This window comes from Anthonomus grandis, chromosome 2 (assembly GCF_022605725.1).
Source record: "Anthonomus grandis grandis chromosome 2, icAntGran1.3, whole genome shotgun sequence".
NCBI classification, from domain to species: domain Eukaryota; kingdom Metazoa; phylum Arthropoda; class Insecta; order Coleoptera; family Curculionidae; genus Anthonomus; species Anthonomus grandis.
The window spans coordinates 26004060-26027298 of NC_065547.1; the positions used below are offsets into that span (position 1 = coordinate 26004060).

Here is a 23239-nt window from a genome sequence, read left to right on the forward strand (position 1 = left end):
AGTATTATCATTAATCGCTTCAGTCATTTTTTCACAAAACTCAACTCGCCTATTGAAATCGTCTTCGGTTAACTTTTGCAATATTTTCATTTTGAATGGATGAAATTTATGAAGTTTGGTAACTGTGTGAACAGAGCCTAATGAAATACCAGTGGCAGCAACAATTTTGCGTAATGAAGTATTAGGATTTATTCCAAAATGACCCAAAACTTCAACTTGAGCGGCTTCATCCAAAATTCGCCGATGATCACGTTTTTTATTTGCAACAGATCCAGTTTCAGTAAACTTAGTAACAAGGTCCAAAACATACCTATGCGAAGTTATCTTCTCCGGATGTCTGGCGTTAAACGTGACGGCAGTTTGCCGAGCACATTGATTTTGGGCACCATAAATTAGAATATTTTCCACTCTTTGGGCTAGTGTGTAAACCATTTTGGAAGTGAAATCTTCAATTCAACAAATAAATTTTCACTATTCCAAGACTATCACAAATGTAACTGACGGCAAAATAAATTCTTTATTTTCCTTAGCAACTATAAATAACTAAGCAGGTATAACAATAAATACAGTTCGCCAAGGATATCTGTGTTGATGAAAAGATTGCGGAAAAAATTCAGGTTGTTATTTAGTTTTTTCCACGTCTAATCTTCGGAATTGCTGTTTATGTTGGTAGTTTCCGTTTTAATTTATAAACAAATTGTAGATTTGGCAAACCCCAACGGGCAACATTTTGAACACTTATTGAAATAAAAACTGATATTTTCATGTTTTTGTTTTCTATCTGAACAAATTAAGATAAACAAAGATTTTTCTAATTTTCTCGAAAAAGAATCGACTCATTTAAAAAAATCAAACGTCAAAATAAAAGACTTCGAAAGACCTTTTAAACAAGCTATTACTCGATACCTCTTGCCATTTAAAATTTTTAAGGGAATGACCCTGGGGGGCAGAGGGTGAAAGGGGGTGAAGTAATTTTAGGTTAGAAAGTTGTCCCCCTTGACAAACCTTTTGACGTATTTCGGCCTTTTTTTAAACAGTGGTTTTCAATAAATCCGTGTAGGGAACTTTTCAAATGAACACCCTGTATATGTAATATATACAGTAGACATAATTTTTGTAAGTAACATCAAGGGGCGTATTATGCTCTGGTATCTCTTTGTGTGGATGCGGCAAAACCTCGAAATATATATCGACTTAAAGTTTCGCATCTGGGCATAAGTAACTTATGACTGTATTAATAATGATCATTGCAAGAAAGGAGCCTTTTTAAATAAATATAGCTAACAAATCCGAAAAATGAAATTTTAGTAGAATATGCACTGCATAGAGAACAGTGCCAACTGAAGGTATAGGAGTTATCTTGTTCGCAAATATAAGAAGGATGTAGCTGAAGACGGACTACTGCCATACAAACAGATGAATATATTACCAAGCCGAAGATGATGTAAGGGACGTCCATTATTTGACTGCCCAAGATGGCAAACAGAGAAATTCACCTTTGGGAAAAAAGGAGAGGGTTGACTGCAAACAATATAATGGAGAGCCTTATGAAATCCGAACAAGCTAGAAAACAGCGAGGATGATTCTGGAAATTACGGAGAACAATATGAAATATAAGGGGTTTTCAAAGCTAAGTCGGCACTATTGCTAACTTCCTTATTATTGGAGCTACAAAATAGGCTAAATAGGCAAACTAGTAGTATTTTTCCCCTGATTTAACAACGCACTCGCGAGTTATGTCTAAAATTTCAATTTTTTTTTTAATAGGACACCCAGTAGGCAAAATTCTCAATCGATGGTTATATTATTTATGTGAAGAATAGTCACCCAGCTTATGAACGTTATAGCGCCTTATTTCTCATGCGTAACTTCAGATCAAAGGTATTTTTTGCTTTTATATCGTAAGTTTAGATCAAAAGTCAATGTATTAAAAAAACCTAGAACCCAGAAACAATGTATAATATGTGAAGCAACTGAAATTGATGTCTTAGCTCATTCCGAAGCTCATCCAACTAATTCACTTAATAATTTAGTGAAGGAAGTGGATTATGATTTGGAACCGTTCATAGCATTCTAAAAAAGCATAAGTTGGTGCCCTATAGGTATAGACCTAGATAGATGCTTATGCCAGGAGACCAAGAAAGGCGCATTCGGTTTTGTCAATGGTTCACTTATCAAGTCAGGCTTAATGCAAATTTTTGGCGCTTAATTCTTTGGAGCCATGAGAAAAACACCCACTATTGCAGTCAAAAAAATTCGATGAACTTCTATCCTTGTAATTTGCAGAGACGCTTGAATGTGAATGTTTGGTATGGTTTGATCAGCTCAAGAATTGTAGGTCCTGTATTTTATCAAGGCGCATTGACTGTTGAGCGGTACGTTAAAATGTTGGCTGTAACACTTCGTGATTACTTGTATAATTTAAATTTATTGGATAGACAAGAAATCTATTTCCAACAAGATGGAGCTTCTGCTCATATTTGCCAGATGTATACCCTATAGGCTCTGCTATTCGTATATAACGGCTATCTGTATGCCTCCTCGGTCACCTGACATAACGCCTATGAATTTTCTTTTGAGGCTATTTACAAAATGGTTTTTATAAGAGGCGTTATGTTACTCTTGAAGATCTTCCGCTAACCTTAATTCATGGTATCAATAATATTGATAGCAGGATCATTGCCAGAGCCATTAGAAGCATTTGCAAGCGGGCTTAAAGATTCTTGGACCAAGGGAGTGGTATTTTTGAGCATTTAATTTAAAATGTATTAATAAAATTAAATAATCGATATTTTCTTTACATGTTACTGTATATTTTTCTTACCTTCCTCTTTAATGATAAGGCAATATTATGATAACTAACTCAGCCATCCTGACGATTTTGACAAATTATCAAATGGTTTTTACTTAACTTTGAAAACCCTGTATATTAATTTATGATGGAAGTGTTACGATATCTAAGTGTTACGATATCTAGAACACTAAGAATTAGGTAAAAGATAGGAACTAGAAAAAATTAACCCTTGTACATCCAGACACGGGCACTAAATCAATAACTTGAAAGCACGCTCTAACGTAGATCACGGTTAAGCCAGATATACTTTACTGGATGTAAAAAGCTTTCACATACAGTATATAGGAAGTAAAGGAACTTTCGATTTTACGATTATCAAAATCAAACAAACGCCATAAGTAAAAGCTTAAACTACGAAGTCATAATCTATAAATAAAGATTATTTACGACAATTTAATGACTAGATAACATACCTGTGTCATGCTATAATAGCCAGATAAGAAAACTGGGACACCCTCAGGTTTTTCAAATACTTTAGTACGTCACTTTAATTGTTACCGGTAAGTTAATAAGCATTATTAATAGATTTTACATAGTTATCCCTTCCGAAAAACTAAGGTCAATCTTTTCTACAGATATATTATGCCCCCGCCCCCGCACCATGCAGGTCCGCCACCACCCCATGGCGGTCCGCCCCCACACCATGGGGGACCACCACCTCCGCCACCACCAGATGGCTGTTGTGGCGACCGATGTGTTTGTCTTTGTACGATACTCTAAGTCGTTTTACAGTAAACTTAAGTTATATTTTTACTTTAAACTAATTGAAGCATATCAGTAAAAAAGGATTTATCTGTATAATATATAAGGTCTTTATTTTAGAGATGTTTACCATTGGATGTTCAGAAGAAATAAAGATATATTAAGAAAATAAGTCGTTAAATTTTCTTTTTGTTATAGGAAAGTCAAGTGGAAAAAACTATTATTCCTATAAGGACTTGCACTTTTGGAAAAAAAAAACGGATAATATATAGGTCGAGTTCAAGAGATGATTATATTGCCTTTTCTGATTAAAATAGTAATTTTGACCACATAAACATTTCTTCAATGTACGACGTAATTTGCACAGATTAAACACTAATAAGCGTCCAGGGTCAGATCGGAGGTTCACACTATCTGCATCGACTTTTCCAAGGTGTTTGATAGGAAAAAACATCGGATACTCTTAAGCGAGCTTGTAGCAGTGGGTGTGGAAGTTTATTTCATGAGATGGATTCGCAACTACCTATCAGACAGGTCTCAAATTGAAGAGGCTTAGCTCATTATATCCTCTGAGCTAAGTGTTCCTTCAGGTGTTTCTTAAGTATCACATTTAGGGCCGCTTTTTTTAAATGTTTTGATTAACGATACTCACACAATATTCAATATTCCAGATTCTTATGTTTTACAGAGCAACACCAACAAAAATGTATTCTAGCGATCTCCTCCCTTACTGACTGTGGTAATTTACAATCAAATCTTTTCAGACTGGAAGACTGGTACGTTTAGAATTACATGCGTTTGATTCCAGCCAAATATAATAGTATTTGCTCCTCCAAGCATAAAAATGGTACAAGATATTTATATGTGTTGTGCAATACATCCCTGTCAGATATGACAATAGTTTTGGATCTTGGAGTTGCATTCAAGTTTTCTTTGTAGGTAAGATTATCCCCTCACGAATGACCATTTTGTTTTGCTGAGTAGAATGTTAAGTGCACTGTAAATAATAAGGTAAGAGATGAGCAGTCCACATACTCCATAATAACACAGAGAAAAGTACTATGTGTTGCGTATTCTGACACTTCATGGAACACTTGCTATTGTTTGATGCTAACTATCTGAATAATAATCAAGAGTAGATGTACTAGCAGTCATTTCAACAGATTAAGAAAGAAAATGACATTCAGTCAAAGTATAGCGATTTTCTACGACTATTTTTCTCTGTGTTCTGTTGCATTGTCTGTAACTCATTTCTCTGTATTCAATCTCGATGATTTTTCATCGATATTGCATTAACCTATAGTTCAATATAATGTGTCTGAAAAAAAATTGTAGAAATATCAAAAATCAAAAACTACTACAGACTACAATTAAAATTACACCAAAATCATAGTTTTGTATGTTACTGCGAAGTACAACAAAATTCGATATTTTTTTCATAATTTTATTGCAATGCATAATCTTCAATACAAATCAATTTTTGTCAATAAATGATTTATGGGTATCGTGACATAAAGGTGGACGTCTTGAGTGTGCTTCTAAATCAAGCTTCAGACCTACGTGAGATGAATAGCTGCAATATAATTCAATGATCATCTAGATAAAAATGTCGTCACTCGATGATCATTGAAAAATAAAATGTTTAGTCAACAAAAGCATTTAAGCATTTACAAAGTATTATCTAGTCTTCTTTTCTTTTTTGCAAGTATATCCAATACTTTGTCACTAGTCACTGGAATAACACGATGAATATTGAGTAAAGCTAACCTATTGAGTCGTTCCTCTCCAGTCTTGTTACGCAAATACGTCTTCAATCTACGCAAATTGAAAAATGACCGTTCACTTGAAGCTACTGTGACGGACAGTGTGGCACTGATTTGAAGGAGCCGATAGATATGTTTGTAAAACTGCTCATCACATAGATCAAGAGCGTCGAGAAATGTTTTCGGTCGCTCCCTGACAGGAAGTTTCAAATGAAAGTTGTAGAAATTCGAAGACTACTCTGTACCTTTTCCACATTTTCAAATCCGATTTTATTTCCTCAATTGTCTCAGTAAATTCACTCGGCCATACTTCTTTGAAAACAGAGATGGTCTTGTCCAATTCAACCTCATCAATCTCGGCACATTTTAAAAATCTTGTTTCAAGCTCTTCAGAGTACTTGTCCAAAAATGGAATGTAAATTGATCGCCTATAGTACTCTTCAGCATTTCCAGCATAGTTGTCCCGATTTTTCTGCCCGTCGTGGAAGCGTCAGCACGGTCTTAATCGATTCAGCAATCTGCGTCGCTGATTCAAAAATTTCTCGGAATGTTTCGTCTGCCTTTGTACGCATGTCTTTTATTTCATCATGGACATCGTTGGCGTATTCAATGCATTTACTTAGATCACAATCCTGTTTTTGTAAATTGAGACTCAAAGTTTTAGTTAATCCAAAGATAGGTTTGAGCACTGCCAATGAAATTATGAACTGTGGCGTTCGAATAGAAGCAAGTAGCTCATTTGGCTGCACACCATCAGATTTTACTTTCAGCTCGTCCATTTCTTCCAGAGTGGAATCAATGAATCTTATGCTATCGTAGAACAGGGTAAGTGATGCGAGGTGTTCAATCCAATGCGTTTTGCAAAATTTAAGAAGACGAGTTTACTTGGCGCCAGTCTTCGATTCAAGAATGGTTTTCTTTAAAATCATTCCAGCCTTGTTACAATTTTGAAAGAAACTGACGACTTTTTTGACTGTCCCCAAGCAGTTGCGAATCGGTGCAATGTCGCATGCGTGACAGATAGCCAGATTCAAATTGTGGTTTGCACAATGAAAATAAGGTGCATCTAAACCTGAATTTTTAACAATAGCTGCACATCCTTTGAACTCTCCACTCATAGCTCGTGCTCCATCATAACCTACAACAAAGATCATCGTCAGTATTGTATTATTTTCTTACTTGAAAATTATTTATGACATTGAAGTACACTGAAATGCGAATTCACCTTGCCCTTTCATGTATTGAATCTCAATGCCTTTTCAACAATGTTAACAGTGTATTAGCCAGTCCTGCACCTGTCACATCCTCTACAGGTACAAAATACAAAAAATCTTCTCATATGGCGTGTTTCCCTACAACTTTTCGTACATACTAGACTCCAATAGAAAATTGTTCTTTTCCACTTATGTCAGTCGTTTCATCGGCAGTGACAGCAAAACACCTCGTCTTATTTACACGATTTACTATTTCATTCGTAATTATGGCTGGACGGGAGCAGCCTCGATAATTTCATTCTGTGTCTTGTACCTTAGATAGGTTGCATTAGCCCTAGTCGTCATCAAGTGGTTTCGCAGAAACTCATCACCGCACTCTACTGCATAACGTAGGAAGCTCTGAAATTTCCGTTGTTATCTTCCGGCATATCCATGGACATAGCACCATCATCTCGACGACCTCGAAGAGTTATTCCTTGTCGACAACAAAATAAGACTGCACGGATAATTGACACTAATTTCTTTCTGTTCTCGATCAGCAACTTTTTTCGGCTTATATCAATGTCAGTAATGACATCGTTCTTCTTGTTTTCATCAATGAACTTGCAGTTGCGTGCATTGGTGTTGGCGTCGTCCTGATACCTACTAAGCCGCATGTTCTTTAAACCTGTCTAAAGCCTTTCTCCAAATTTTCCAAACAATTTTGATGAGCGCCTTTGAATTTTCACGGCTGCCTTTCCCAATTTGCTCTTTTGCAAATATTATATACGATTTACAATACACTGCATCTTCAACTGCTGAGTATGACAGCCAAGGGTATGTTCGCAACCACGATATCTGGAATTTGAGATTTTTACGACTAATTGTCGACGACGGAAACACAAAAAACGCATCTGGTGTCCATACATTTGCTAGAAGTCGATATTTTTCTGCATCGTTTAATGTTCTTTGACAAAACCGTTCCATGTCATTATCTCGATCTAGAAACTTTTGCGTTTTCTGAAAGTTAACAAGAAATGAATTTTAGACGTTGAGCTCATTATGATTCGGATTTATATTATAAAAAACTCATCACCCAGGTAGAAATTTCTCTAGGCATTCTTATACTTCGGCATTATCATACTTCGTCAAAAAATCAATAATAACTTCAAACTTTACTTTATCTGTCTCGTCTTGTTTCGATCTTTTTGCTGGCGTTGATTCTTCGGCTTGTTCAATAGGCTGTTGTCAAGACTTTTCCGCTTGAAAAACTCAGTAATTTTCATTGGAGGCATTTCTCCATTAAAAGGATTTACCAAGATAGCACGAATACTCCGAAGATTCACACTCGAAATCACTGAATCGAAATTGCATATACGGTTTACCATTATGTATATGTATATTATAACCGCTGCCAAATATTCACACTCGTTTTGAAATAAAAAATCTGTATAATAATAGGTATATCGCATGGATGCAAAGCGCATTGCTAACTTTGTTTAGGATTTTCATATGTGACTGTGTAATGTAAGGTTTTTAAAATTTTTTATTTTGATTATTTTCATCATCTATCATTATTAGTTCAATAAATATAAATTTTAAAACACCCTTTAAACATTTTTGGATTAAATAAAATAAACAAATTTAATAGTAACATAATTTCATATTTCTATGATTGGAGCCTTTACTGTAACACTCATCTCAAATCACAAAATAGTTTTACCACTTACCAAAACTCTTTATTTTATTTTCGACATTTGTTTCGCTAATGATATTAGAGCATCTTGGGGACGAACTGGAGATAACCTGAGTATTTATTTTAATATTCACTAACTTTGCTTTTTTAAATATTTTCTGAAACAAGGTGAGTTTTCAAGCTGATGTAAAAAAAAAGATGGTTAAGAAGCAATCTACATCAAACGTGACACACATGCGATTAGTCCGGATTTGGAAAAGACCTGCAAAATAACATATGAAGCTGCGTGTATCGTAGCTTCATATGTAGTAGCTGCGCGTATCGTGCTCCAGATGTAATTGTAATGTAGAAAACATGATATTTCAGAAATTCTTATACTGAGCAACCTAGCACAGTTACGCTTATACTGAGCAACTTAATTTCGGTACTGCAGATGGCCATCCCAGACCACAAAACAGTGGTAATTTATGCAAAAATAAAAAACCGTCTCTTTAACAAGATAAGACTGGTACTTTACATCAGCCTGTCACTCAACAACTTTTATCCGAACTTAAATAATATTGATCAGTTTTTCCTAAATTTTAACCTAAATACCCGAGATAAATCTCAACTTGTCATAAATAATTTATAAAGTATTTCTATAATGGCAAATTTCCATTAATGAAGACAAAATCTTCGCCCAAAACTTCTGTAGAGTTGTTTTAATCCAATTTGGTGGATATGAGGAAAATAATTCATTTTTCAAATGATGTTTATAACAATTCTAAGATTCTGAAAATCCTTAGAAATAAGTTCATGCAAGAATACAGAAAATCTGTAAATATTTTTAAAAAAGCTGCAGACACAAATTTTATTGAAAACTCTCGTAGGCATGGCAAATCGTAACTCAATATCGAAGCGTTAAAAAACAGCAGCAAATATTTCAGCAGAAGTTTTCATATTTTTTTACAAATATAACTTATAACATTCTATAAAATGAGTAAGCTTTATCGAAATCAAGGAAAGTATTAGAATTTCTGTATAAGAGAAGCTCGCCCAAATGTTTAAAGATTTCTAAAGTTATACCAATGCATAAAAGAAAAATTACAGAAGACAACTATAGACTTATTTCATTAGTGCTTGCTAATAATTATTTAACTGTCGCTAAAAGACCAAATATAATATTTTTTTGAGAACAAACTTTTTACATACAGACAATTTGAATTTAGACAACAAAGATCCACAGTAGCAACATTACAGCTTTACAGATGTTTTTTTTTATCTGCGAAGAAATTCTTTATAACACCGGTAGTTCTTGAATCCCCGGTAGTGTGGGACTCCGGTACCACTTGGTATGCTGTACTGCGGTCTGCTCTGAGGCAGTCCTACTGTGCCCCATAGATTAACGCCCGTGTTCAGTTCTGTTGCTTCTAAGAAGTCTAGTATTTTGCCCAGTGACGTGGTTCTTACCCTCACTGGTGAGGGTTTGGCATACTGGCATGTTGGTTGCGTATTTTGTTGCTGGCTTCCTTCATTGCAAGTTGGGTTGCCTTTCTTGCAGCACCATGGTTGCCCATATTCTGTGATAGGATTATCTCTGGTTGTTTCGATCTTAGACTAGGTCTGCCAGATCCTCTTAGTAGTTTTGTACAGTCTTTGGTCTAGGTAGTTACTACGTAGGTGCAATCCCATGTGACCTCTCCGACGCCTTCGTCTGTAGATCCTGTTAGGGTTACTCTTAATAAAATAAACTAAATATAATGTGGACCCCTTAAAAAGCCGACAAAAATAATAAATAATTTTTGGCATAAACGGAAACGTCGTGAAAAATAAACATATCGTAAAAAATTAGTTCAGTCGTCCTAGAGGAATCGAAAAGGGTTTCAGTTTTTAAATACGTAAAGTTAGATTTATTTTAAATTAATTTTTTCTTAATCTTAATCCCTCAAGTTGTTACCGAGGTGCGTGTGTGTAGTTGCATTAAAGGCTATCGAAGAATAAAAAACATTTTATTTAAAACTGCAAAAGCCCCAAACATTTTGGTTCTTCGGCCGGATAATGGAATGTTTCCGTTAAAAAAGCATGCGATTAGGATTAAGAGCTGGCTAAGCAAGGTTATTAATCGGAAGCGGACTTCAAGAAAAGGCAGGCATTTCTCTTATGTGGTATGAGAGAATAATTATACAGCAAGATAAATGCCGATTGGGTTCAGTGTGGCGGCGCATTGAATAAAGGGCAGCTCATAGGTTTGGTGAAAAGGGTTCTATAAATGTTGAGCGGTAGGGTAAAGGATCGAGCAGGTTAGTTCTTTTTTAAATCTTAATTTTTATATTTTGCGATAGGTATTTCATAAGGATTAGGTAGGCATAACAGTGTTTTATGTTTAAATAATGTGCATAATATAGAAATAGGTTATAAAGGCGGTACTATAGAACTTAATTGTTAAATGTTACCTGTATAAATCAAGGATTAGATCAAGGACCTGTTATGTTTCATATAAGGTATTTTATATAACAAAATTTGTAAGGTTTCTAAAATCGAACAACCTTTCACCTGGGTTACAAGGGTTAAATTTTATTGTATTTTTAATAAAGAAATACTTTGGGTCAAGATTATAAGGTAGATTCTATCGAAATGAAATGGATATGGAGCTAAGGGAGCTGTATGATGGTTTTACACAAGAATATCTCGATTTAGGACACATGTCTCGTATAGAGGCAGTTCAGGACGTACAATAAACGGAATCTAAAAGGTATTATCTTCCGCATCATCCAGTTTTAAAGAAAACTTCATTGACAACACAATAATTACGCGTGGTGTTCGATGCTAGCGCCATCACATCTTCTAGAGCTTCGTTAAATGATCATCTTATGGTAGGTTATTACCACCTCGCCATTACTTACGGAATGGCGAGTTCTGGGTATTTAGCTGTCAAATCTATGCCGCACTTAGCTAAGACAGCACCAGTGGATTATGTAGTAGCAAAGGTGATAATAAAGGATTTTTTCATGGACGACTTACTCTTAGGGGCAGACAATATGGAAAACGCGCGGGTGTTGAAAGATAAACTTAGTAAGTTGCTTCCTTTAGGTGGTTTTATATTTAGGAAGTGGAAGTCTAATAAGCCAGAAGTGATTAACACCATCGAGGATTCGAACGTTGAATATTATATTTCAGGTGATAACGGTACATCAAAAACCTTGGAACCTACGTTGGAATGCAGAGAACGATGTGTTAAGTTTTGATTGTCCGGTTGACTATGGAAGTATACTAGATCAGGTTACTAAACGACAGATTTTGTCATTAGTTGCACAGGCATAGGACTAATTGCTCCATTGATTTTAAGGAATAAGCTTCTACTACAAATCCTTTGGAAGGAAAAATTAGGGTGGGACGATAAGGTCTCAGAGGAACTTTTATTGGAACGGATGGGTATACAAAAGGACTGTAAGAAAATAAGGGATATTAAGGTTGATAGGCAGGTTATTTGCAATGATTTCACAGAGGTTCAATTGCATGGTTTCTGCGATGCATCACAGAAGGCCTATGGTGCATGTATTTCCCTCAGGATAGTGAATTCGAATGGCAGTTGCCGTGTAAGTTTACTATGTTCCAAGACTGGGGTCGCCCCGCTGAAAGTGATATCACTTCCAAGGTTAGAACTCTGCGGTGCATTGCTGTTGGCTAAGCTAGTACAATCAGTGTTATAGTCCACTGAGCTAAAACCTTCGGAAATCAATTATTGGTCTGATTCATCCATTGTGTTATGCTGACTTGCCCGGGAGCCATCAACTTGGACAACTTTCGTGGCGAATAGGACAGCGAAACTACAACTTTTGACAGAAGGCGCTAAATGGGGTTACGTTGTATCAGAGGAAAATCCAGCAGATTTGGTATCAAGGGATTGTGATTGCGAAAATTTAAAGTTTAATTCGTTATGGTGGAATGGTCCTTGGTGGCTAAGTAAGAGTAGGGACTACTGGCCTCAAGAAAATAGGGTTTTTATTAAGGAGATTTCGGTTCAAAGCGTTATTCTTAAAGTATGTATAGTTTTAAATTTTTCATATATTTTCCAACGGTTTTTAAATTTTTCAAGATTACATCGGGCAATATGCCATTGCCCGTATACGTTTTCTACACAATGCTAATGTTGTGAATAGGGAAAAAAAGATGGTGGTTAATTATCAGTAGAAGTTTATAGTTAAGATTGTTCAATTGGAAGTTTTTGATAAAGAATTGAGGTCTATTTCTAAACGCAAATCTGTGGATAAAGGTAGCAAATTAATTTCGTTAAATCCGTTTATAGATAGGCAAGATTTGTTGCGTGTCGGTGGTAGGTTAGGTAAGGCTGATGTGAGCCATGATCAGAAATTTCCGGTCATACTTCCCGGTAAAGATAAGGTTACAAGGTTGATTATCCTACAAGAGCATTATAGACATCTACATGCGGGTCCTCAGGCACTTCTTGCCCAATTGAGGTTAAAATGCTGGCCTACATCTGGTCGTCATGCGGTTAGAAATGTGTTGAGAACTTATATAGTTTGTTTTCAAGTAAAACCTAAAGATCTCCCACGGGTTAGGGTTATACCTTCCCGACCATTTACAAACAGCGGCGTAGATTACGCGGGACCTATTTATATGAAGACTAATACAGGTAGAGGCTACAGAGTTGTCAAGGTATACTTATGTGTATTTGTGTGCTTTGTTACAAGGGCAGTTCACCTAGAACTGGTAGGGGATTTGACGACTCAAGCATTCTTAAATTGTTTTAAGCGATTTATCGCGCGAAGGGCGATAGTAACGGGCATGTAGTAACATCTACTCAGATAATGCTACAAATTTTTCGGGGGCAAATAACGAAATTCAGCAATTATATCGATTTTTACAAGACGAAACGCGTCATAAGTCCTTTTTTTAGATTATTTTTTCGGTTACTTTATAAGGTAGCATTTTATTCCACAATGTTCCCTGCATTTTGGTGGACTATGGGAATCTGCTGTTAAGTCAGCCAAGTACCATTTGAAAAGGGTCATAGGGGAACAAAAATGAACATACGAAGAGTTATATATAGTTATAACCTAGGTTGAATGTTGCTTGAATTCTAGACCACTAACTCCATTATCGGAAGGTCCGGAGGACTTAGAAGTATTATAACACCCAGTCATTTTTTAATCGGTGGTTCACCCTATGCCCTACCTTAAGAAGACGTGGCGGAATACAACCCAAGTCGGTTACAAAGGTATCACTTGCTCACACAGCTCGTCCAAGGGTTTTGGAAAAAATGGCAGTTACAGTGTTTGGTCCAACTGCAGCAGCGATACAAGTGGCGTGGTTTGATGGATGACATTAAGGTAGGTGATATGGCTATAGTGCAGGAAGAAAACTTGCCTCCAATGAAATGGCAGCTATAGGTCGTGTGATAGAGTTACATCCAGGAACAGACAGTAAATGTAGAGTTGTTTCTATTAAAGTTTCAAGTGGTGTAATTAAAAGGGCTATCTCACGTGTATGTGTTTTACCGATAGAAGGTAGTCGTTTCTCTTAGGATTATATTTATAATGGTTAGGTTAGGTTTAGAAAGACGAGCTTTCAAGGGGGGCGGCATGTTAGGGTTAATCTTAATAAAATAAACTAAAAATAATGTGGATCCCTTAAAAAGCCGACAAAAATAATAAATAATTATTGGAATCAACGGACCGTCATGAAAAATAAACATATCGTAAAAAATGAGTTCAGTTGTCCTAGAGAAATGGAAAAGGGCACGCGTTTTCTTGCTCTTCTTGAAAGTCGTAATTCGTTTTAATTGGGGTTTCAGTTTTTAAATACCTAAAGTTAGATTTATTTTAAATTAGTTTTTTGTTAATCTTACTCCTTCGAGTTGTTACCGAGGTGCGTGTGTGTAGTTGCATTAAAGGCTATCGAAGAATAAAAAACATTTTATTTAAAACTGCAAAAGCCCCAAACAGATCCTATGAAGTATTAAATTACAAACTTGAAACACCATGATATAATTAATATGAAAAAATTCGCACCCTTGTACTTCATGATACTACGAATACGTATGAGAATAAATTCCTTTATAAACTGTCATTGTTGGGATCTCGTAGTCTTTTCAAATCAACAGATTTAATATCCAATCTGTCTAATTAGGCATTCAAATAGTTTAGGATTTGTTGTGCACTACTTGCATTCCCAGATATAGTATTGTCAGATGCAGCTCTGAATTTGCTGAAACGGAATATTTAATGACTCTATAAGGGTTGATTGGATAGCCGACGGCGACATTGGGTAAATTAAAACATAGCGCAACATATGTACATTAAAGCTCTTTGATTCTGTTGAATGAAAAGATTTTCATGTAGAATTTCGAAAATAATGTAAAAGATATTTTATTTAAACTAACGAAATGTATATCTACTTCCGATATAACTGGACATGCGAAAAGTACCCAAATATTTTACTTGTGTGTTCTACTATGACAAGTTGTCAAATTTTTTGTATAATTTCCTATTAATAGTTTACCTATAATCCAACGATTCACCTTCCGGAGAAATTCTCTGAAGTAATTTGAATAATTGTAACGATTTCTTCTAATTATTACTAATAATACTTAAGATTTCTATTTAAACTTAACAATGTTTACATTTTTTTTTCTTTCCGGTATATGAGTAATGCTTGTGTCAATTTAAGGTACATACTCTTATCTGCTGATAACCTGATACTATGCAGATATCGGTAATAACAGATAATCTTTTTATTTTAAGCATTCTTTAGTTAGTACCTGAGTTACCTTAAAATCTGTGTTAGATAATTGAAATGTTCTCAAATGATATTTAATAGTTGCAAAACAGCAAATCGTAAGTATTTTCGATAATAATACTTTCATAAAAAACGTATGAGGTGAAATTTAAGATGCATGGCATCACTTTAACAAAATTAGTTCGAATATGACGTCGGAGTATATAAACATCTTATCAAAACCATAATTAACTGAACCTTAAAAAATCGTAAGACTACGAACTGTAGTAGAATAGAAAAAAACTGTAAGATTTTTAATATCTGATACCACGTAAGTAATTTAATTTAAAGTTGACACTGGAATTTATACATTACCTTTAATTGACACCTTTCCAAATAGAAAATTTAAATAAAGTTTAGAAATTAGGATGAATTTTGGATTATAATATACTTACAGAAAACCGACAGTGAGATAAGTGATTTACTTTAAAGATAGTGCCAGAGTCCGCACACGGCGCTTACGCCTTGGACAAGGCAAACCTTTTAACGGACGTTAAAAGCATTCGAGTTTCTCTGGCAGATTTCGTTCTTCTAGGAATAACTATCATGCCGCCTTCAAGATAGTTTTCTAGGCCTTTTTCTTAAGGTGCTACCTGAGGGGCACCCATTGGACGTCTCTGAAAATCTATACATTATGAGCAAGCCAGGTTTACTGCAGTACTCTTTACATCAGTCCATTTTTCTATTACTCCATCTTGAGCTTCTGGAACTCAACTGCAAACCGCTCTGTAAGAAATGCATAGTTCGGTGATGATCTTTATGAGCTTGAGTTTGACACTCAAGCTCATGCTGCTCTTCCCTTTCATGAATAAGTAAAGTTAAGCCAACGCAGTTTTGGCCTGGGATAGCGCCTTGATGGTATGCTTCCTTCAAGTCAGTACTCTTTAAAGCTTTACTTCGAGGTATCTCGTTGAAATACTTCACTGAAAGCCAGCTTCCATGTTTAGCTTTGAAAGAGGGTGCCTTCTTTTGACACTCTATGCATTCCCGGCTTTAATTTGGATCTTCTAGGTCAGACTCCAACCCACGATCCTGTATGCTAACCCTTGCAGTAGTTTATGGCAAAGGCATTGGTATAGGTAGTGAGGTCTGTTGGGTTTTGAAGTTGAATAAATAGGACGCCCAAGACGGAACCCTCGACAACTCATGCTTCGTTGCCTTCGGTTTAAACCTCTAGAGATAATTTTCATCAGTCGCAGTACCTGCAGTTCCGAGGATTCTTCTCGGGATCCTAGGGCCCAGTCTCTTTACTCAGCATAGGCAAGATGGCTCTCTATGCAACCTTGCTGTCTAGATGTGCTGACTGGATGGTACTTCTGTGGATATCTGCCGTTTTCTGATAGTATTTTGGTCGCTAAATGGCGTTTAAGACCAAGGTGATGACGTAAGGCCAAGATGTGTACGCGTGTCCTTTGGCTAAGAGCATTCTGAGCATCTGGTTGGTGATTCGATCTTCGCCGGGCGTCTTCATTTCTCTACTTGCTTGGGTAATTCTAAACGGCTGACTAATAAGATGACTTCTATCTAGCCAATAATTTATTTTAAAGATGGCGCCGGCGTTCACAAACATGCGGTATCAAAAATAGTTAATGCCATTACGTTTATTTTTTTTATGTATATTTTCTCATTTTATTATGTTAACTTTTATGGGGGCGGCATTTGAAATTTCTATATCTTCATCCAATGGTCTATTTTCTTTACATAGGAAATTCTCTAGAAAAGGATATATTATTGCTATTTATATTGTTGCTATTCCAGAAGTCCTTCTACTATGGCAGTTAAAAATAACAAAGGCTTAGCTCTAGAATGTTTCGACTGTTTTGGACCTCCACCTCCACCGGGACCACCTCCGCCTCCAGGGGGATGCGGTTGTTGCGGTCCGGGACCTTGTGATTGCGGACCAGGATGTTGCGGACCACCCGGACCCGGAGGATGCGTTTGTGTCTGTACAATTTTATAATTATCAATAAAATTTATTTAATAAGTTTAAAAAGTGATGTTAATTAGGTAAAAGAGAAACTAGCAGTAATGCGCGTTATTTAAGCAAATTAGCGGTGTTATGACCTTTTAATCTATAGAAATCATGATGATAAATTATTATATAGTGGTTTTATTGACGGCTAGTACATGAAAGTATAGGTTAAAAAAAATGTGACATCATTTTGGCATATACCTGCTACTTGCTAATCTGTTTGAAGACTTTTTTTTGCTTAATTATTTTTGGATTACTTAACATTGATTATTGATAGTTTTTAGGTAACTGAATTTGAAGTTCTTTTGCTTAAATCAAATTTTGTATTGTAAGACTACAAATGACGCAAGTACTTTTCTTTATTTAAAAAAAAAAGTGAATCATCATGCTTAATTTAACATCAATCGACATTCTTACTGGTTGGACAAAAGCATCCGAAAAAATATTCTTAAATCTATCACTATTCTTAAATGTATCTTCTTAGGTGATGTGTTCATTTATATTTTAAGGTTTACATAGTCCACCTGATTTTTATTTCAGAACTCTACCTCCTTTAACAGATGTTTTTTCCTGACCTCCTTAAATATCTATTCATTGTTTTCAGGATTACTTGCATTTTATTTATTACTTTTCTCATAAATGTCAAGATTTCTGATCCATATGAACTATGAAATTGGAAGTACATTTTGATTAAAGAACTTTCTTTTCAATGAAATGGTAATATCTAGTATTAAGAAATTCTTGACTCTTTGGTACTCAGGTTGCAAATTTCCTAATCTTATGTCCTAACTTAATGATTAATATATCTCAAAATAGCTAATTTTAAGTCCAACCAGTGCCCTAAAAGTTTTAAAGATCTTATAGAAGTAGTTATACATGATCTAACATATCTGAAATGAAAATTATATCATTTGCAAACCATAGATTGTTCAGATACTCCCTACTTATCCAGTTTTGTATCGATTGTTTTCTTTATAGAAGCTTGTATTAACCAGTTATAAGCACTATATAGTATATTAGCACTTCAGTCTCTCGTCAACGTAATATTGACGCCTTCATAGAATAATTCTACTTATTCGCCTATGTAAGCACTTATAGGCTGGTGCATACTGCTACCATAAAATATCCCCCTTTAGAAATTTCACTTAAGTGCGCATTCCCGTGAAATAATAAAGACTTGTGCGGTCAGTCGCCAGGGAGCGCTGTAGTCATCGTAAAGTCGTAAGTTCGCCACTCAGTCCGCCATATTGATTATTTTAATTGTTTTAACCGAGATTATTAAGGAGTGGTGTTTTTTTTAAAGGATTTAACTGCTTATTGAAAGTTACTTTTTGTGTGTATTTACCGTTTTTTTGCGAGTTAAAGAATAGCCATCTATTTTGCTGGTGAAAAAGGACCTAAAAAAAAATGTTGTGTACCGGGTTGCTGCAATAAAGATGGCAGTCGTTTTCGTTTTCCTCCTAAAAACCATAAATATTGGATTGATGAGTGGCAGAAAAAAAAAACAATCCGAAGCTTATGACAATGCCTTTTGATACTTTATACCAAAATTGTGTTGTGTGTGAGAGAAATTTTCTGCCTGAACAAAAGTAGCAATAGTACCCTGCTATGGTAAAAGAATGTATTCGCAAAAATGACGATTTTGAGTTATTTACATAGCCCGATCCTACTTTAAAAGACCTATCAGTAGCTCTTTCTCCCATTGTTGTATCATTTTTCATTCTCGAGTTAGCACGGTGACCAAACAGTCTATTATCACTATTTATTAAGTTAAACTTTGTCAAAACAATGTTATCGACAAAATTTTGCCCAATTTACTTTGGTAAAACAGTGTAATGGCAAATACCGTTGTTTTTTGATTTTTTAAGCACGTCTTAAACTATGGTAAAATAATGTATTATACAATACCCTGTTTTGCCATTGGAGATGTCATTATTATGCGAGAACGCTACAAAGCCTATTTTACTAATACATTATTTCACCGCAGTTTAGTAGTGAGTTAAGTCTCGAAAAGTAGTTAAGTGCTAAAAAATATAATAAATTTGGGTTTTTAAGCAGAAATAATGGCATCCAGATCTAAAAGACTGGTTGAAATGGCGCGAAGTATTCAAGGGGTAAGTTACATAATATAAATAATGCGGAATATTTATTTAATTCCAGAAAATTGGGAAATAATTAACTTAAGTTTTATTATGGTTTAAAACTTTAAGATTATGTATTATACTGAGCTGAAATGTTTTAGAGCTGGGTGTTTTCGAGAAAAAATTTGTATTTACAAAAATAATAATGTAATGTAGTACGCACGACCGTATACTTATATGGATTTAATGTAAGCTTTTAAAGGCCAAACGCACCAGACATTTTGGATTGCGGAATATAATTAAGTGTGAATGTGAATTTGAATAAGTGAAGTTTACCTATATATATATATATATATATATATATATATATACACACACAACCAAACTTATATGGAATCACCCAGTAATTTCGCAAAATGGAATTTATTTAAAAAAATAGTCATTGAGGATTAAAGGGCACTTGTCAAAACCAAGTTTATTAAAAAAAATAATAAAACTGATTACAATTTTTACAATAATAGAACAAAAAACAAAAAGTGTAGATTTCTATAAAAATGATTTTTCTGAATATGACAATTTAACAAGAAAGTTAATTTAAAATTAAATGTTAATGATCAGTATTGCCACCTCTAGCATCGATCCAAGGACGAATTCGACGAGGCATGCTATTTATCAAATTGTCAATGTCTTCTTGGGGAACATTTGTCCATTCCTCTAAAACCGCTTGAATAAGTTGCTCAGTGTTACCAGGAGCATTCTGGCGAGCTCTAATCTTTCTTTTTATCTTATCCCATAAGTGCTCTATAGGATTAAGATCCGGTGAGCAAGAAGGCCACTCTAAAACGGCAATACCTTCCGTTTCTAAGAAACATTTTGCAACTCTGCTGATATGTGGAGGGGCATTATCTTGCATAAATAAAAAAAAATTGCCAAAACCACCTCGCCAGAGCCTAACTGCAGGTTGCAATACCAAATCTACATACCTTTGACCTGTTAGGGTTTGTCGAATTGGAATTAAAGGAGTTCTTTCACCAATCATAATTCCACCCCAAAACATTACAGTACCTCCTTTGTATTTCGGGATAGGTTTGGCAGCACGAAGTCTAGCTTGTCTCCCTCTACCTCTTAAAATGCGAATCCGCCGGTCATCGGATCGTAGTCCTATTCTGGTTTCATCCGAACATAAGACATTTTTCCAATTTTCAATATCCCAATTTTCATGCTCCAAACACCAATTTAAACGGTCAATTTTATGTTGCCTTGAAAGTTCTGGAACCCTTAACTGTCTTCTGCTAAATAATTCCCGAGCGCGAAGTCTTCTTCTAATAGTTTCGACAGAAACACTCACACCCGTAGCTTGTAAAAGTTGCCTTTGAAGCTCTGGATGAGATGTTGTGGGATTTCTTCTTGCTATTTGAGCTAAAAAGCGATCCTGCCCTTCAGTAGTTGCTCTTTCACGACTTCTCCTTGGTCTGTTTTTTAAGGTTCCCAATTCCAGAAATCTTGAATATGTTTTTGAAACAACACCTTGTGTAACCCCCACCGTTCTAGCTATCTGCCTTTGTGACATGCCTTGTTCTGCCAGAGCAATATTTCTTCCCCTCTGAACTTCCGATAGCCCTGTCCTTGAGAGTAAATACTTGTACTTTTTTATTGCTTGCAACAAAAAATATCTTACAAAAATATTTCGTATTAATACAAGGTGATTCCATATAAGTTTGGTTGTGTATATATATATATATATATATATATATATAATATATAATATATATATATAAAATAACAAAAACATATTATAAAAACAAAAACAAATATTCCTTGAACCCAAAAGAAAAATTCTTTTAGTTATATATATATATATATATATATAACTATATAATATATAAAAATAATAATATAATATATAAACTATATAATAATATATATATATATATATATATATATATATATAACTAAAAGAATTTTTTTTTTGGGTTCAAGGAATATTTGTTTTTGTTTTTATAATATGTTTTTGTTATTTTTTTTATGAATAAAGGCGTTTATCATTTTTGTTTCTCTTAATATATTTATATTTCATATACCAAATCAGCATTAATATATATTTAGCGAATTGCCAAATAATGTATTATACAATAGCTCAAATAGATAAGTTTTTATGAATGAAATCAAACTCTTTTACTTTAGCAAAAAGAAGTATTGGTTATTACATTATTTTGCCAATGTTTGAGGATTAATAAAAATTAGATACTTACCTCTAATGTAGTATAATATTAAATCTTCTGTAAAAATTTGAAGCGTTTTGGATTACAAGAAAAAAAATACACAACTTTTAACTTAAAACGCGTTTTTCTCAAAACTATATTTTTGCGAGTACATCCTTTTACCATAGCAGGGTACAATAGGCTCAAGGCGGCGGCTTAAGCCAAACGCAGTGCCAGTTCTATTTCTTACTAATAATCGCAAATTAATTATTGCGTACCATTATTTTATTTCTAACATAATAAATTGTAGAAGAGCCAGAGCCACATCACCAAGAATGTAATTAACCACCAATACAACCACTTTTGCAGTTGTCTGTACAAGATTTTACTGAAGGGTTGCAAGTACCTGAAGTGTATTGCTTACCTGGTTCTTCAAAAGCAGATAGTTCATGCACGACCATCAGTCAGAATAAATTATATCATTTAATATATAAATTATATAATATCACATGGTAAGCTAGAAACCAATTTTTAAATATTCTAATATGCTGGGTTTGGGATCCAGTAAATTGGATCAGAACACTTGTGAAAAAATTGGAAATGGTTGTGCAAAAATCCAGCTCTTAATTTGTTTTAAAACACTTGCTGGAGGGAGGAGGGGAGGCACGGGTTTATACCCATGCTTTGAGAAAACCGTTTTGAGAATGGTAATTTCCAGTCGCCCAGCTAAACTATGTAGCTGGTGGCTGGTGGCTTATGCTAACTAAGCACCAAACATATGTTAAGCAACCTCAAATTACCATTCTCTGAACGGTTTCATGTGTACTTCATATGAATATTTTTAAATTCATTGGATATAATTATAAATGGCCAAGTAAGCATTTTTTTTTAATAAAATGTACAAATATTTAAAATTCATTTGTAAGAATATTTTGTAAATTGTTTATTAATAGTAGCTTTATTAATAAACTAAGTATGTAACTAACTATAAGTATTTCTTAGTAAGGTATATAATAAGTAAATCTTGTTTTGGTAATAAACTTTTAAATGTTTGTTTTCAATGTTTTTGTGTGTGTTTTTTTATACCTACTACTGTTTCTGTATGATAATTTTTACTTTAGAGTTACTAATATGTATGATTTGCAATTTTTTTGTTTTAATCTTTGTCGTAACAGAAACATTGCAAATAAATTTACATATTTGATAACTTTAATGTAAAAATTATCAGAAATGCAAAAATAACACCACCTTTAAATTTCCGCGCCTGCCATAAAGCAACGTAGTGGTGCGGTCAGTCAAAAGGTGGCGTTGTAATCAGTCCAATTCTTGAACGTTTGAGAGTTTCTTCTAGGGGGGATATTTTGTGACTGCTACTGCATACGGTCGAATATTTTATTGAATTTATTTAGTCTATGCGAAAGATAGGTAACTCACTAAATACTTTTCCTAATTTTTGAAGAAAAGGTGTCCCGAAGTTATCCATCAGTTGGAGAACTCTGGTTTCCATTCGTCTCGGATTACTCTTATTGGTGTATCTTCGTAACTTGAAGTTTTAATTGTCAAATTTAAAAAACAATATCTGCTGTCACACATTTTCAGAAGAGAAAATTTTCAGCTATATATTAATACATATAATAATGTTACTCTAACTTATGCGTGCTAGATTTTGGTTTAAGAATAAAAAGTAGACATAAAACCTATGTTAAAAAATTTGGAATGGTAGCACCGCAAGCAGAAGCTGATGTTGTCTTGCTAAATGTCATATTGTGAAACAGCTTTGTATTTACATTCGGCATTTGTGAAGTTCATCATATGTTTTTTCTTTAGTTTTTACTTGAAAAAGGAAAAAGGTCTCAAATGAGACCGTTTGGGTTTTGTGAACCGTTACGATCGTAAAAACTTATGCCGTTTGTGCCGCACAATGAGAAAAAGTGACTCAATTCGATGTTTTTGCAAGTAAGTAACGACACTATCATAACATCATATCAAGGAAGATCATA

General features: G+C 34.6%; 2 protein-coding genes and 1 long non-coding RNA gene across 4 annotated transcripts in view; 2 read left to right on the forward strand and 1 right to left on the reverse strand.

Annotated features, from left to right (window-relative positions):
• Positions 1–23239, forward strand: part of LOC126750216 (uncharacterized) — a 303441-nt gene that overhangs the window by 122636 nt on the left and 157566 nt on the right. Inside the window, exon 13 of one of the 2 annotated variants that reach the window (XM_050459760.1) lies at positions 3430–3728. The exons of the other annotated variant lie outside the window; for it this stretch is intronic. The gene's annotated coding sequence lies outside the window, so the exon portion shown is untranslated. Of the gene's footprint in view, positions 1–3429; positions 3729–23239 lie in introns of those variants that run through there. 2 annotated transcript variants of the gene reach the window in all.
• The window catches only part of LOC126750221 (uncharacterized), a 140164-nt gene that overhangs the window by 99300 nt on the left and 17625 nt on the right, over positions 1–23239 (reverse strand). The gene's annotated exons all lie outside the window — the stretch shown is intronic.
• Positions 14896–16978, forward strand: LOC126750225 (uncharacterized). The gene is made up of 2 exons (XR_007665644.1): positions 14896–15044; positions 16744–16978. It is a non-coding gene; the product is annotated as an uncharacterized LOC126750225 (long non-coding RNA).